At 44.6% G+C, this 15040-nt stretch overlaps 1 protein-coding gene across 2 annotated transcripts in view; it reads left to right on the top strand.

Annotated features, from left to right (window-relative positions):
• The first annotated feature begins 4922 nt into the window (after window positions 1-4922).
• Window positions 4923-15040, top strand: part of shisal1b (shisa like 1b) — a 49834-nt gene continuing 39716 nt past the window's right edge. Inside the window, exon 1 of one of the 2 annotated variants that reach the window (XM_034588487.1) lies at window positions 4923-5528. The gene's annotated coding sequence lies outside the window, so the exon portion shown is untranslated. The remainder of the gene's footprint in view (window positions 5529-15040) is intronic. The other variant, XM_034588488.1, reaches the window with a different exon arrangement.

Below are 15040 nucleotides of genomic sequence, written 5' to 3'. Positions count from 1 at the left end.
AAATCTGTTAGGATCTTTTTGTGTAATCTTGCTTTCAAACAAACAAACATACAAACCAACCAACAAACATAACATCCTTGGTGGAGGTAATAATATGAAACAGTAAATATTTGCATTTGAAAAGTTGGTACCAGAGCATGTTTGCCACTTTCCCTTAAATAATCCTCAAATAATTTGTTGATTATAAACACATTAATATAATTTGGGTTCTTTTGATAGATTCATTGGTTAATCACATACAAGCCCCCATCCCAAACAGTATCCCCTGGTTTTAGTTTTCTCTAAAATGACAGTGCAGTTGGAATAAACCTTTAGGCACAGATCTCAGCTGGAAGAAGAACAGCGGTGTGCTGCGTACTTTTGTGATTTCACACAACATATGTTAGGAATGAGAAGATGATGGCAGAATACAAAGGTAACACCACAGCTGACCCGAGTCTTGGCAACACATGGACATGCTACTAAAGTTCAGAGTTTGGAAAGAGTGATTCTGAGAGAGCTATTTCAGTGTGATGCCAGGACCCATGACAATGATTAAGACTTACAGCTGATTCACAGAAAACAAAATACAGTGGCGGTGTGTGACTCAAAACCTGTCAGCAACACTTTCCACTTCTCCTGTTGCGCTAGGGCGTAAAAACGTAGCACTGCTCCAGGAGTTTACTTGGAGGTTTTCACTCCTTAGTCCTAGAGAATCTCATAAAATCTGCCCACTGAACAATGATTTCATCTACAAATGCAATTTAAAGTTATATTCTGCAACAATGAAAGCTAATTTGTCCGTGGGTAAATACGCATGTAATCTCACTTTATAATTCCCTCCAGCCGTTGGTTTTGGTTTGCAATCCAGCTGCTCAACTCAGAGCAGCAAGAATTCAGAGAGGCCTATTAAAAAAAAAGCATGTTCACTGGGTTTGTTTGTTTTTCACCGGAGGAAAAAAAAATGATTCTCCTAATAATTTTCAGATGGCTGAGCAGTTTATGATTGAAGCTTGTAATTTCTGATGTTAAGTGACACCCCATTGCTTTCAAGATGGGGTTTACAGCTTTTTAACAAGCAACACTACCTTCGTGGCAATTAAGAGGACACAATCCCCTGAAGGAGGACAGTCAACCATGGGGGGATTGGTTAACAGAGAGCTGATGCTGTGTCGGATATGTTTTTGCGAAAGACTGTCGGCAGCAGCATGATATGATCAAAAGGGAAGGTGGAGGTGTGGCATCCTTTTGTGGAGGACATTTTTTGACACTTACGCTTCAAGAACAATAAACTGTGAGTCCCGGCTTGTTTCATTTAAAATAAATTTTTCCCCAATTTGACCTTTTTTAAATTCAGGCAAAAAACAAACAAAAGCAAACCTGCACCTACATGTCCAAAAGTGACATCTGATGAAAAGTAGAGTCATTAGAAAGCAGCAGGATACACATTTCTATTAGCAGCATCCATCGAGGACATGCAATTACTTGCAGGGATTTGCACACTTCCCCAATGCCTCCTCTGACCTCCACGCAGTGCGCTTAAGCAGGGCCCCTGAGAATAGCTTGACAACAACATTCACTCACTTTATCGCCGTGGGACTACACAGCATCAGCTGCAGGATACTAATTCATAGCATGGGCCATATCTTGCATAAGACCCTAAAAATTCATTTTAAAACCACCACCACAAATTAACTCCAACAGAAAGTAACCAGCAAGCTCTAGGGGCTGTTAGAGGATTCATAAGGGAAAAAGATCCCAGGGAGAGAGAGAGAGAGAGAGAGAGAGAGAGAGAGAGAGAAAATATAAAACGATGGACAAGCCTTTTCAAAAAGTCATTTCCTTGCACTTGGACTTTATAATACAAAGCTAAGCCAAAATCTCTCTTTTTTTTTTAAAAGATTGAAAGTCACATCTGTATCAAATGCCCTGCAGGTTTAATGGTGGACTGTGTAAGCTGATCCTCTACATTTATGGAGCCTACCAAAAAAGGATTCAAAGCAATCTCCCGGAGCTTGGCAAAAAGGAGAAGTCGACAGGAAAAAAAACTGCTATCGTCTGAATCTCTCTGAGGAGGGAGGGAGGGGGCGGTGAACAGAAACAGAGAAGGGAACTGAGGTAGCTCATTTAACTTTTGTCTGTAAGAAGGTGCGGGTCTACAGGTGCGATGGAGGTGATGAATGTCTCCCTGCTCACAACCAGCTGTATTATTAAAGAGCCCAGCTGTGTGGAAGACAGTTCAAGCGTGGAGGTTGTCATGAACACAGCTCCTGTACCTCAGCATCGTCACCGACATGTTCTACTCTTCAGTCCATAGAGTGGCTTCACACCTGGAGGGGAAACTTCCACCTTTGTCCGGCTGCTACAAATTAAAAGAAGAAGAAAAGCACTGATCTACTTACAGTAGGAAAGACGACAGCACACTGACTGTCTGATTTACAGTAACCAGAGACACTATCTTGTGACTAAGTGCCGCCAGCAAACAATCCATGCTGCTTCTCTGCTTTGCATGCATTTTTCATGACCTAATTTCTGAGGACATTTCGAGCCACTCAATATTTCATAAGAATTATAAGGGAAATGTGTAATATTTACTATCTGGCACTGTGGGTGAGCACTCCAAAAAAAACCCAGCAATTCCAGCAAGAGTTTCATCACAGCTCTTCTCTGTGACAAATAAAATCATATTTAATGGTTTTGTGATGGTTTCATGTTTATTTTTTAATTTACGAGTTTTTGGTTTGCATGAAAAGCAAATGCCAGATGATTTTAAAAACTGTTTCAGGCACTCAGTGTGCGTTTGTGTCTGTGTTATGTTGGTCACAAAGTGAGAACGGCACTGACGATGGCGTGTGGATGAATGTGTGGAAATCGGAGATGACAAGCAATGACTAGTTACAATAATTCCCCCCAGCGCTCACAACGTCCACATGCAAAGACACAAATACACACTCCAAGGACACATTATATTGCTCATGTGCATCCTTTCCCCCCCGGCTGAACATCATGCGGCCCGGTCCTCACACAGCGTGCCCGAGGCCTCCGGGTCAGCCCACCTTCCTCTGACTGAAAATGGCCTTTATCAGAGCTCCCACCTCCTGCCGCATGTGACCATGTGTCGTGGAGCATCACCCGCCAAGCAAGACGGCGCGGCACCCGCAGCGCTCCGTGGGATCACCTCTTGTCCGCTTGGTCAGGGGGCGAACGTGCAGCGTCAAGATGACACTGCCATATGGTCAAACCCTCATTTTCTTCTGACATTCTCCATCACCTCGTCTGGTGCTGTCACTCTGCCTATCTGCTGCTGTCACTATGCGGGATTCATGACATTTTGACACTTTATCAGCATAATTGAGGAAGCTGTCAGGTTGGCCCCTGATTCACCTTTCAATGATACGTGTAACCTGATTGAACCACTGCTTCCACTGCTTCACCCGATACTTACCGTACTCAGGGGGGACACTTCGACTTTCTAGCTGCCAAGTCACATCAGGAACCAGCCGAGCAAAGAAAAAAATATCACAGTTTATTCCCTACAGCACTCAGGCTGTGCTGACACTTTCAAGACCAAGTTGCCGCTTACAAAACATATTTTAAACATGTTTTTATCTCCACCAAGGAAGTTATGTTTTCATTGCTGTTTGTCTGTCTGTTAAAGGTTCAGTGTGAAGAATCTAGTGACCTCTAGTGGTGGAGTTGCATGTTGCAGCTGAATACCCCTCAGCTCACCCTCCCCTTCCAAACATGAAAGAGAACCTGTGGTAGTCTTCAGTTTGTCAAGTTTGGGCTACTGTAAAAAACATGGTCACCTCTGTAGAGAGGACCTGCTCCCGATGTAAATATAAAGTATTTCAATATACCCATTCTAGGGTAAAGAAAACAAGAATTTGAGAACATTAGATGAAACACAAGAGTGAAAACATCACTAGGATTATTTTATATTCAATTTCCGCTAATAGATCCCTTTCACCTAATTCTTACACACTGAACCTTTAACAGGATTACACAAAAACTACGAAACCAATCTTATTAAAACTTTCTTCGATTAAAGGGGCAGATCCAGGAAATTGATTTCACTTTCTCTAACATTGAAACGTAGACTTTTGTTTGACGGTTTGGTGAATTTCTCAAGAAATAATGCAGAGATCATGATGAAAAACATCAGGCGTACGTAAAATCTATGAGTTTGTGGAATTTGGTGGGGCTTGATTGAATTTAAGTGGACTGTTGGGCCTTGTTCTTCCTATTATCAGTTAATGTGACTTTATTATTTTCTTCACTAATGGATTCAATCTTTTGGTTACAACATAACAGAGTGAAAAATGCCCATTAAGTGACATGGTTGTGTGTTTTATCTGACTAAACCCTGAGTTATTTATTTTACCATCATACACTTTTTGTTAGGAACACCATACTAATAAGACCCTTTGTTCTTAAAACATCCGCAGTTCAACAATCATGTCACTGACATCATATCTTCCCCCATTCCGATGTTTCACCAGAACATTAAGTGGCGCTCCTGACCGGTATCTGCGAGATCTGATGTGTTGCACTGCTGCCACGTGATTGGCTAATTGCATGAATTAGCAGGTGCACAACAGTTATTATTATCTATGTGCTCACTGAGTGTGTATGACAAAGGTAAACGTCAACTCATGCACATAGAGTTAGCTTTGTCTCTGCAGTGAAACACAACAGTAAAACACCACATCATGCGAAACCACTTTCACGAGTATGACATGCTGCATATATGCACCATGATTAAGTCATTTTTAAATAGTTAATTTTTACAGTTGTGTTGTTAATGCATGCACAGTCTATCTGTCTCTACTGAATAGAGGGAGGACTGCTCGTGTTTTTGCTCATAATTCTGTACAGTTCATATCTGAAATGAAATTGCAGCCCACTCCTTGTGGAATAACCTCTGGACAGGAATAGTGAGATAATGTGTGTGTCTGTGTGCAAGAGAGAAAGAGAAGGATGATACAAAGCATGCAATGCCGGGTGATTTCACTCATAATGGAAGTTGAGTGGAGATAACAGGAAGTGAGGAAAGCGAGTGTTGTTACTGTAAAAGCAGCTGACCCCGTGGCTTCTGTCGGGAAGGAATGCATGCAGAGCAGACAGACAGAGAGATAAACAGGAGCTCATACAGTAGAGAGGATCACCCTCCAGAGCACACACACACACAAGCTGGCTCTCCCTCCCTCTCTCACTCACCCACTTACTCAGTATCGTTTCATCTCTCTCTCTCTCTCTCTCTCTCTCTCTCTCTCTCTCCCTCTCTCCCTCTCAGTCGCCGTGCTTAGACGGATGGGGATACACTGCCAAGGAGGACTCTGGTGCAAGAAGAGTGTGTTTCTTTCCTTCTCTTCCGCCTGGCTTCCCTCATGAGCCGCTCATTCCAGCCCCCGGTCCCGAGGATGAGGAGGATCTATTTGTGAGGAAGACGCAGCAAAGGAGGAGAGAACAAGGAGCAACAGGGTGGTGAATTTATCCGATCAGGAGTGAGCGAGAAGATTTTTTCTTCTTCTCCAGGCTCGAGCAAGGTTTGTGAGGAAAAGCACTTATCTCTAAAACAAACACTGTTGTTATTGGTTCACCCTCTGATCTTTACTTTGTTATGTCTGACAATACATTTCCCATTCAAAGCCTTTCATATGCATGTGCTTTACATCCCTAAGTGTATATTAGGGCTTAAATGGAATGTCCTCGTGGAGCAGTCCTCTTTAATTGAGAGCAGCTTCTTTCTCAAAATTTCTCACAAACGCCCTTAGTTGCATTTTACAGATATTTATTTTCACGCAGTACGTTGGTCGGTGAAGTTTTACTCAACAGTACTGTGTGATTTCTCCAAGGTACAGTATGGTTCTCAGGTGGAGTCTCTTCCTTGGAGAGGTAGCAGAGAGGGAGCCGCAGGAAAAGGACAGCTCGCTCTCATCGCCGCTCCTCAGCCGTCACTTTACACAGGAGGCAATTAAGCAGGATTGGCAGCCGGCGCTGCCGGTAACTTGGAAACAGGCGTGTGGGAGACGCATGGTGGCACATGATGGGATTTAGGGAGAGAGGAGAAGAGGAGAAAGGAGATTCCCTTTGTTCATTCACACAAAAGCCTGCTCCTCTGTGAGCAATCCTCCTCTCACTGTCGGCTCTGTGTGAAAACGGGCCCTGGGGCAGCAGTTGTGATCTTTTTATGATTTTTGCACGACAGTGAACATTGTTCAAATGTGTGTGTGGAGGTGTGTGTGCAGGGAAAGTGTGTTTGCTGGCTGCATGTGTGTTCATGCGCGCACATGGACAGTACCCTCCAGAGTCTCTCTGGCGTAGTGGAGGTAGGGAGTCTCTGAGGTGAGCCCTCATATTTAATTACAACAAGAAGAAGAAATTATTCACACTCAAAGCCAGCCAGACAAAAACATCAGGAAAAATTAATAAAAACCTCATGGCCCGCTTTTCAAATACTGTGAATCCTGGATGAGCACTTGTGTAATTTATGTGATAAACACGCTCCCGGAGGACTCTGCCTTTGTTCAGGCTTTATTTATTTACAGAATGTGACTGAAAAATCCGCCTTGAAAGCAGTAAAGACCCATTCTGCTCATTGTGTGACACAAAGCCTCCTCGCAGTCATTTTTCATCACGGATAAGATATACGTGCCTGGAGACGCTGAGGTCGGCCTCTGGCTCCCGGCAACAGTGGCCTCTGGCCGCAATGTAAACACAGGTGGAGGCATGGAGGGGCAATTAATCTGGACAGGGTGTTGAGTGATGTGTCGTGAGCCTGAGCCTTAACGTCCATTCATTTCAGTGACGGTGAAGTGGGTTGTGTTTACACAGGAACTCCAAAAGTGAAGGTTTTGCTTTTAAAAAGAACCAGTTCACAGGCAGAGTTGTGCAGCAAGCATCCTCCCTTTGTGTTGAGTCTGGACTTGACATGTGTTTTTGTCACATAATGACAGTCACCTCCATCGGAGTGAACAAACATAAAGGTCAGGAGAGTTGGGTTGTGGCCATCAGTCATCAGCAGAGGGCTGTTTCCTGTGTCACCTTGTGTCAGGCACACACACACACACACACACACACACACACACACACACACACACACACACACACACACACACACACACACACACACACACACACACACACACAGCAGCAGTGCCTCAGAGGGACAGTAATGTTGAGTCTATCAATGCCTCACTGACTTTTCTTACTAGGAGGAGTCATTGACATTGAGAGGTTGTTAACGTCTGCTTGCTGCATACTTAACACACACATACAGTGTGCACACTCACCCCCCCCCCCCCCCCCCCCCCAGGTATATGCAAAAATGCACACATGCATGCACAATAGCAGAATGACACACACAGCAAGTCTATGGCACACACTGACACCAGGGGAGGCGGAGCGGCGAGAGGCGTCGTGACCGGTGGCTTGGCAGAGGCCCTCAAGGTGAAAATTTAGAGCGAGCAGCATTTCACATTCAGAACAGATGATCAAACTGGTGCCGAAACTGCAGAGTAGCTGGCGGCACACGATGCAGACGATCCTTTGGCAGGGGACGAGTTTCGGTGCCTGAATCAGTCAGAGGAGCAGAGCTGAAATTAATACAACAGTGGTTATCAGCATCTCACGGATGTTGGCTCTTATCACGCTCCGCACAACGCCAACGAAATCAAAATAAATAGTAACCGCTACACTGAGTAGCATTTTCTGTTCAACTACCATCAAAGCAAACCTAATCCAGCCACATATCTAGACGTGTCAGGGTGCCGAGAGGGGAGGTTATTTAGGAGTGAGACCAAACAGAAAGTGTTTTCTGAGACTATCTTTGGTCATGGTGAGACTGAAGTGTGTCTCTGGTTTATCACACCAACACAAGAGAGTTTTCGACAGGAAGTTGAACATTTTGTCAGCCTTTATATTTCTAAATTCCTTCAATATATAAATAAATAAACCAAAAAAAGAAGGTTAATTGGGTGCCGTTCTACTAAATCTGTATGAGACATATAATACAAAAGGAAACAAAAAATGTAAGGGTCTTTATCATAATTAACATAATCTACTATTACTTTTAACTCAGTAATAACTCTTATGTAAATGTTTTCATTTGACTCTCTCCCACTGAAATCAACAACATATTCAGAATTTGCATAGAAGAATCAAAAGTGCAAACAAGACATTCAAACACTAAGTGAACATTGCAAACACAAGAAAAGCACACAGGTCAGAGGAGAATAAAAGAAAGAGAACAACCGTGGTTTAGTGAGTCACCTCTGCTGTAGAGTCAACTGAAGAAAAGTCATATTGCTATTAATTTGACGGATCTTGTGATATAATACAAGATGTTAGTGGGAGCATATGATTATTATAATTTTTTTTCTCCTGACAAACCAGGGATCAGAAATTAAGAAAAACTTGATATCTGGGGGCACCTGGAGTTTTGCAAAACAACTTCTTTACAGATAGAAAAAGAAGAGGACTTGAAGAAAAGTCATCAACAGTCCGACCAGATTCTAAAATATGTATGTTGCTTGATTTAAATAATTGGTCGGACTTTATGAGAATTTTTTTTTAGCACAGATTAATAAACAAAACACACAAAAAAAGGCAAATGACCTAATAATATACAGTGCAGGGGAGGCAGAAAACCTAATGGGCTTATTTTAAAGTTTCTACCTAAATATTATTCAACTTTCACAAAATAAGAAAATACAAAATTAACACGCAGAAAATAATGTGACTATCTATGAAAGTCAGTAATTTAACAGTAACCTCTCTTGCGAGTGTGAATGTTACCTCAAACTTACCTCAGACAGCTTTAGAAAACATTCATAGAACAAAATATGTAATAAATAAAATGAATACAGAATAGACAGCGGGTGTGAAAGGCCCTGGTTGAGCGGCTGCGTGCTCTTTGGATTATTATTCTCTCATTGCATCTGAAAACAGAGATTCGTTGCAATTCAAAAACCCACAAAAAAGCCTAAAGTGCAGCACAGAGATACTATACGTCAGTTTGCACATCCACAACAAAGGCTCATATTTTTCCTTCTAAACTCACTTATCCCCTCATCAACTGTAACCGCTTCTCTCCCTCCATTGTACATCAGTGCTGTAGCCGTTAGAGGCAGAGAACCAGCACTTTGTCCCATTATCCTGTCAATGCTAAATAGGAGTGGCACACTTTGTCGCGGTAACTCCATGCATCCTGATCCCTTTGGGCATAACAGTAACACTTCTGCTCTCAACTGCCTCACAAGTCAAAACAAAAACATGGCTGCACTTTTCACTCTCCGCCCGCTTGAAGCTGATAAAACCGCCCATTGACTGTTTTCATGATATCTAAATGTCAATGCGTCGAGGTGCATTTATTTTCACCCTCCTCCTCCTCAACACGTGTACTTTCATGGCTTTGAGCCTCGCTGCTGTGGTTTTGTGGGGTGTTTATAAGTGTCGGGGAAACATTTCCTCCTTTAGCACAGCTCCTGAAATGAGAGGAACACGCTGTTTAAATTCAGGCACAAGTTAACCCAGTGGCTGTTTTGAATATTAATGTATTGTTTGCGCTGTGTATGTGTGTGAATCTCTGGTCAACACTAAGGGAAGAAAAACTACATTGATTCATGCTCTTGTGAGGCTTTAGCTGAAAAAGCTAAATCATGCATGAACGATGTTCACATAGGGAAAAATGTGTTCTTTGGGGGAAATATTTACTGGAGTGGTACTCTCATGCAAATTAGTATCTATGTATTTTTTGTATTCCCACACAGAAATAATGAGCTCCATCTATACACTGTGTTGTGCAATAGTAGGTAGACTGGATGTTGGCTAATTTTCAATAATCATAAAATATGATTATTAAAATAAATAAAATTATTTAATTAAAATAATAAAATAATTAATTAAAAATGATAGAGTTATCAATTAAGAATAATGAAATAATTAATGAAAAACAATAAAATTATCAATTAAGAATAATAAAAGTTGTAATTATAATTTATCAAAGACGGGGCACCACCCTGGAATCAGGGACCAACAATCAGTCAATAAAGATCAGTCTCATAATCTGAAAAGTTCAATTAGAAATCTCAATATCTCCTATTAATGATTATATAATGAACAGTGAAGGTTTTAAGTTCGAGCACAGGCAGTCATAATCCAGCTGTATTCACATATACATATGCACAAAGAATCACAAAAATACCGGTACTTTAAATATAAAAGGGGATTTATTTAGGATAATGACATCAATGTAACTCAATGACTATTATCACAGCAAACCCACTATATCAAAGATAAAACACCACAAGCATCTATTACAATCGTAACACATATGTAATGCCTCCAATGTGTCTACCCGGAGGCGAGTATGTGTGTGTGCGTGTGTCTCTGTGTGTGTGTGGGTGGGTGTGTGTGTGTGTGTGTGTGTATATGTACGGGGAAGATGGAGACAAGATGGCGTCTAAAGCCGTGGTGTGGGGTTACGAAATCAAAAATGGCGTACAAGTTACACGTGGTGTCGGGTTACAAAATGGCGGTGCACCATGTGGTTTGACCACAAGGGAATGGTGGACAAAGGTTACCTTGATCTATCTCGTGGTTAAAAGCGCCGAGTGGCGTCGAGATGCGATCGCACTATCTAGATTCTAGAATGTATATAAGACGTGAAGTGCGGGGATGCAGTTCGGACGTGCATGCAGGCGGATTTAGGAGAGAAGAGAGAGAGGAAGGAAAAGTTATACACAAATTTATCAGAGGAGATCTCAAACACCGCCAGAGACAGCTTTGCGGGAACTCTACCACTCAGTACCCAAGCGAACGAACTAAGATCCGTTCCGCTGTGTACCGATCTTTTAATAGGTTAGAATCTCCGTAAAGTCGGTCTGACGGTAACACAACGCGGTGACGTAGCCGGAAATGCCGAATACGTCACGACGCGCGGGCACAATGTAGATAGAATTAGACACAGCGGTCTCACACAAATGTACGCTCAAATAGTAACACACTAATAATTAAACTAGTCTCTGCCCAGACATAAGCCTCTTACTTGTCGATGTTCCGCGGTTGGTTCGTGCGCGAGCGGCGCGTTCCGGGAAGACGAGTGGATTTGGTTCGTGGCCGTCGGAAACAGTGATCAGCTGCTTCGTGTGATGGCAGCGGGGCAAAGCTGCGGCCGGAAAGTGGAGAGAAATCGGTCTCGTTCTCCGTGGCGAAAAGTCTCAATGCCTTGGCGAATATAAACTTGCTCTTCTGCAGGGATGAATAGCGGCGGAGCAGCTATGATTTGTGGGAGCGGAGGAAAAGTCTGTGGATAACTCGGCCGGCGAGTATTCGACTTTTGCTGCGGTCCTTTCAGAGTAAAGTTCAAGTGAAAAATTAAAAGAGGTTGAATGAACTTTAAAGGAGAAAAAAAATATAAAAACTACAAACGTTTGTGGTTGCTCCCTTAAGTGTCTGGATCATCTGGAGGGAACCTGGAGAGGTTCTGGTCCTATCTTCAGTGCACGGGGAATGAGCAATGATTTGGGGGAGCTCTCGGTATTTATTACCTGAGAATTGTCCGGCCTCCCTCCTGGAGAGGGCCGGGGGTCTTGTTGGCTCTCGGCCAATAGAAGGCCCAAGTTGACCTCAGGCCCCGGTCAAGACAACATGGCTGCTCTGTCGAATCTCGGGAGGGTTGTCTCCTGAGAGAGCAAAACTCTAGACAGGGCTTGAAAAGCACACGCAGGCCTCGTTTACGATCCTTTGTCTAAACTCGATCCCCAACATCCCCCCTTTGGTCTGGAGGGTGGGGCATTGGCCACAGTTTCCAGGGCAAACCCTAGGGTCGAGGGTTCAATTATAATCCACGGAAAGGTAATCCCTGAGTGAGGTTGAAGCAGTTAATGTTAGTTCATTTCATGAGGCATAATCTGGGCAGAGAGACTGTAAATGTCTGGGCATACAGAGGCAAAACAAAATGTCTGGGCAGACAGAGGCATAACAAAATGTCTGGGCAGACAGAGGCTATATAATATTTCTAAATACGGCACACAATTTCACTTTCACATAATGCGATCGGCAGTCATTGTCACATATCCATGAATTGATATGAGCGTGAAATGAAAAGAAAGGGAAAAAGGAGCAGCAGTAAAAGTTTGAGGTAGGCGAGTAGTGGTGGTGTTTGAAGGTGAAACATGTGTGTTATCCTACCAAAAACCCAACCTTGAGAACGGAATTTAGGAGGTACATGTTCTGTGGTTCCCTAATCGGTAAATCTATGATGAATCCGGTTTCTAGATTCTGCGGATCTACCGATATTGGACTTGCACTGCCAAGACTTAATGTATATCTGGGAGGGCTGTATAACCGTAGTGGTAGCAGACTTCACAATTCTCTCAACGAGGTCAAACATTAGGTCTTTCGCTACCTGAACATACGTTAAGTCGTCCCTAACGATTACTGACAGAGTCTGTAAGGCATGCAACTATTGATGGTGTGAGTGATTTTACTGGTCTCCCTGTTGGAGTCGGGATTGCTCCCCCCTATCAGGTGTGGGGGCAGCGTCCGTTCCTGAGATTGGGGAAGGTTCATACGGTTTGATCTGGTTTGCATGGACCCATTTGTATGTGGGTGGTCTTCTCTCTTTCGGGATCCTGATTCGGTATGCTACCGGTGAGAGTTTTCCCACGATCTCGAAGGGACCTATCCAGCTGGGGAGGAATTTCTTGGAAACCCCCACTGGTCGTATGAACTTGAAATAGAACACCTTGTCCTTCACTTGGTATTCACGGTGGGATGTTTTCCTATCAGAGTAGGCCTTCGAAGCTTTCACACTGGCCTCCAGGTTTTCCTGTGCCAAGGCAAATGTTGCCTTGAGGTGGTCACGCAGCTCTGCCACGTATTGGTGGGCAGTGTATGCGGTCATAACACTGAGGTCTTCAGCCTGGTACAACAGGTGCAGGGGGAGAGTCATTTGCCTTCCTGTCATCATTTCAAAGGGTGTGACCCCTGTGGAGCGGTGCGGAGTGGACCTGATTGCCATTAATACTAGGGGAAGTTTCACATCCCAGTCCTTGCCATTACTTCCCACGTACTTCTTTAACATGTGGATAATGGTCCGATTGGCACGCTCAACTTGGCCCGATGATTGGGGGTGATGAGAGATGTGGAACCTGACTTCGACTCCCAGGACGTCGCATAGGGAGGTCATGACGTTTGAGGTGAAATGGGTTCCACGATCTGAGTCAATGGAGAGTGGTAGGCCCCAGCGACTGAACACATGATTCAACAGTAGGACTGCTGTGGTGACGGCCGTGTCATTGGGCGCTGGGAGGCATTCCACCCATTTAGTGAAGGCGCAGGTAACCGTGAGAAGGTACTTGTTACCTCGTGAGGATTTTGGGACTGGTCCAATCCAGTCGATCTGGAGGTGGGACCATGGAAATGTCACCCCCCTTCCTTGAAGTGGGGCTCGACTCAGTGGTCGTGAAGGTTGGAACTGACAACAGGTGAGACACCCTCGTACATATGCCTGGGTGTCGGTTGCCATTGATGGCCAGTACACGACTTGCTGGAGTGTAGCTAACGTGGCTTTGTAACCTCTGTGGCCTCCGACAGGGGAATCGTGAGCATGAGCTAACATTACCCCCCTATGGTCGATAGGGACGACCCACCGGTTTGGTTCTTGGCCGTCGCGGGCGTAGATGAGTAAGTCTTTCTCCAGCCTTAAATGAGGTAATGCCAGTCGGAATGATTTTGTCTCTCTGGATTCATCAGTTGAGGGTTGTGCGTCTTGCTGAGGAGGGTTTTTGATTATCTGCCGGATGGCGCTGATAACAGAGTCCTGCTCCTGCATAGCAACCAAGTCTGCGTCTCCAGGTTTACGGCCTAGGTGCAGGATTTGGTCGCAGGCTTGGGGGTTCTCTTGCCTCTCTCTTGCTTGTCGTCGGGTGATGGCGTTCACTGCACAGGTTTGGGGACTTTGGAGTCCCTCGCTCTGTAGTTCCCAGGGCGTGCCTTGTTCTGCGCCTAGCTTGGCTAGGCGGTCCGCTTCGTCATTTCCATCTTTTTCCTGCCCAGCGATCTGGGAGTGACCCTTGACCTTCTTCCAGTAGACCGTCAGTCCTTTGTCTGTTACCAGTTGATCGCAGGTTAGGAAAAGCTCTGAGTGTTTGACCTCTTTATTTCTGGCATTCTTCATTCCCTTTTCCTTCCATAAAGGAAAATGGGAGATGAAGCTGTGCCGAGCGTAGTTGGAGTCTGTGCAGATCACCAACTGTGTTATAGCCAGCTTAGCGGCTTGTTGCAGAGCAATGAGTATAGCGGCAATCTCTGCGTACTGACTCGTCTTGGGCCCTAGTTGGTAGTGGTCTGGTTCACTGCAGTTATAGCCGACCCAGGTGATACCCACTCCGGCCCGGAGTTGAGTCTCGTGGTGGAATGAGCAGCCATCAACGTAGACCTTGGGGAGATCTTGGCAGACGTTCTCCTCATAGTATCGGTGGTGGGACGGCAGCGATGGAGTGGTTGTTAAGAGAGATATGGGAGGTGGTTGTTCGTCCTCATTGCAATGGTGACAGTCAGCCAGGCCTTTACCCAGGGCCATCTTATTGTTTTGGGCGTACTTCACCTCAATGTCATAGCCTTGCAGTGCCATCATCCAAGCAGCTATGCGGCTGTTTGTGACTCGCCCTTCCCTCAGCCTTTGGCTGTTTAGGAAGGCTACGGGTTGGTGGCACGTCTCTATGATGACTTTCTGTCCTCCGATGTAGCTGCGGAAGTGTTCTACGGCCCAGACTGTGGCCAGGAGGGCTCTCTCGCAGTCGGAGAATTTTCTCTCCACACTGCTAAGGGGTCGACTGGCGTAGGCAACAACACGTTTGTCGGTGTCGTACTTCTGTGCCAGGGCCGCACTGAGACAGTGGGATGAGAAACTTGCTTCCAGATGAAATTCTTTGTCTTTGTCTGGGTAGGCCAGACAGGATGCCGAACAGAGTTTTGCCTTCATCTGACGGAAAGATTGTTCTTGGGGTTCTTCCCACTTGAAGGGTTTGTCTTTGCAAAGGAGTTCGGTGAG

This window comes from Hippoglossus hippoglossus, chromosome 6, assembly GCF_009819705.1.
Source record: "Hippoglossus hippoglossus isolate fHipHip1 chromosome 6, fHipHip1.pri, whole genome shotgun sequence".
In the NCBI taxonomy this organism is placed as follows: Eukaryota; Metazoa; Chordata; class Actinopteri; order Pleuronectiformes; family Pleuronectidae; genus Hippoglossus; species Hippoglossus hippoglossus.
This window is presented reverse-complemented; position numbering and strand designations above follow the sequence as displayed.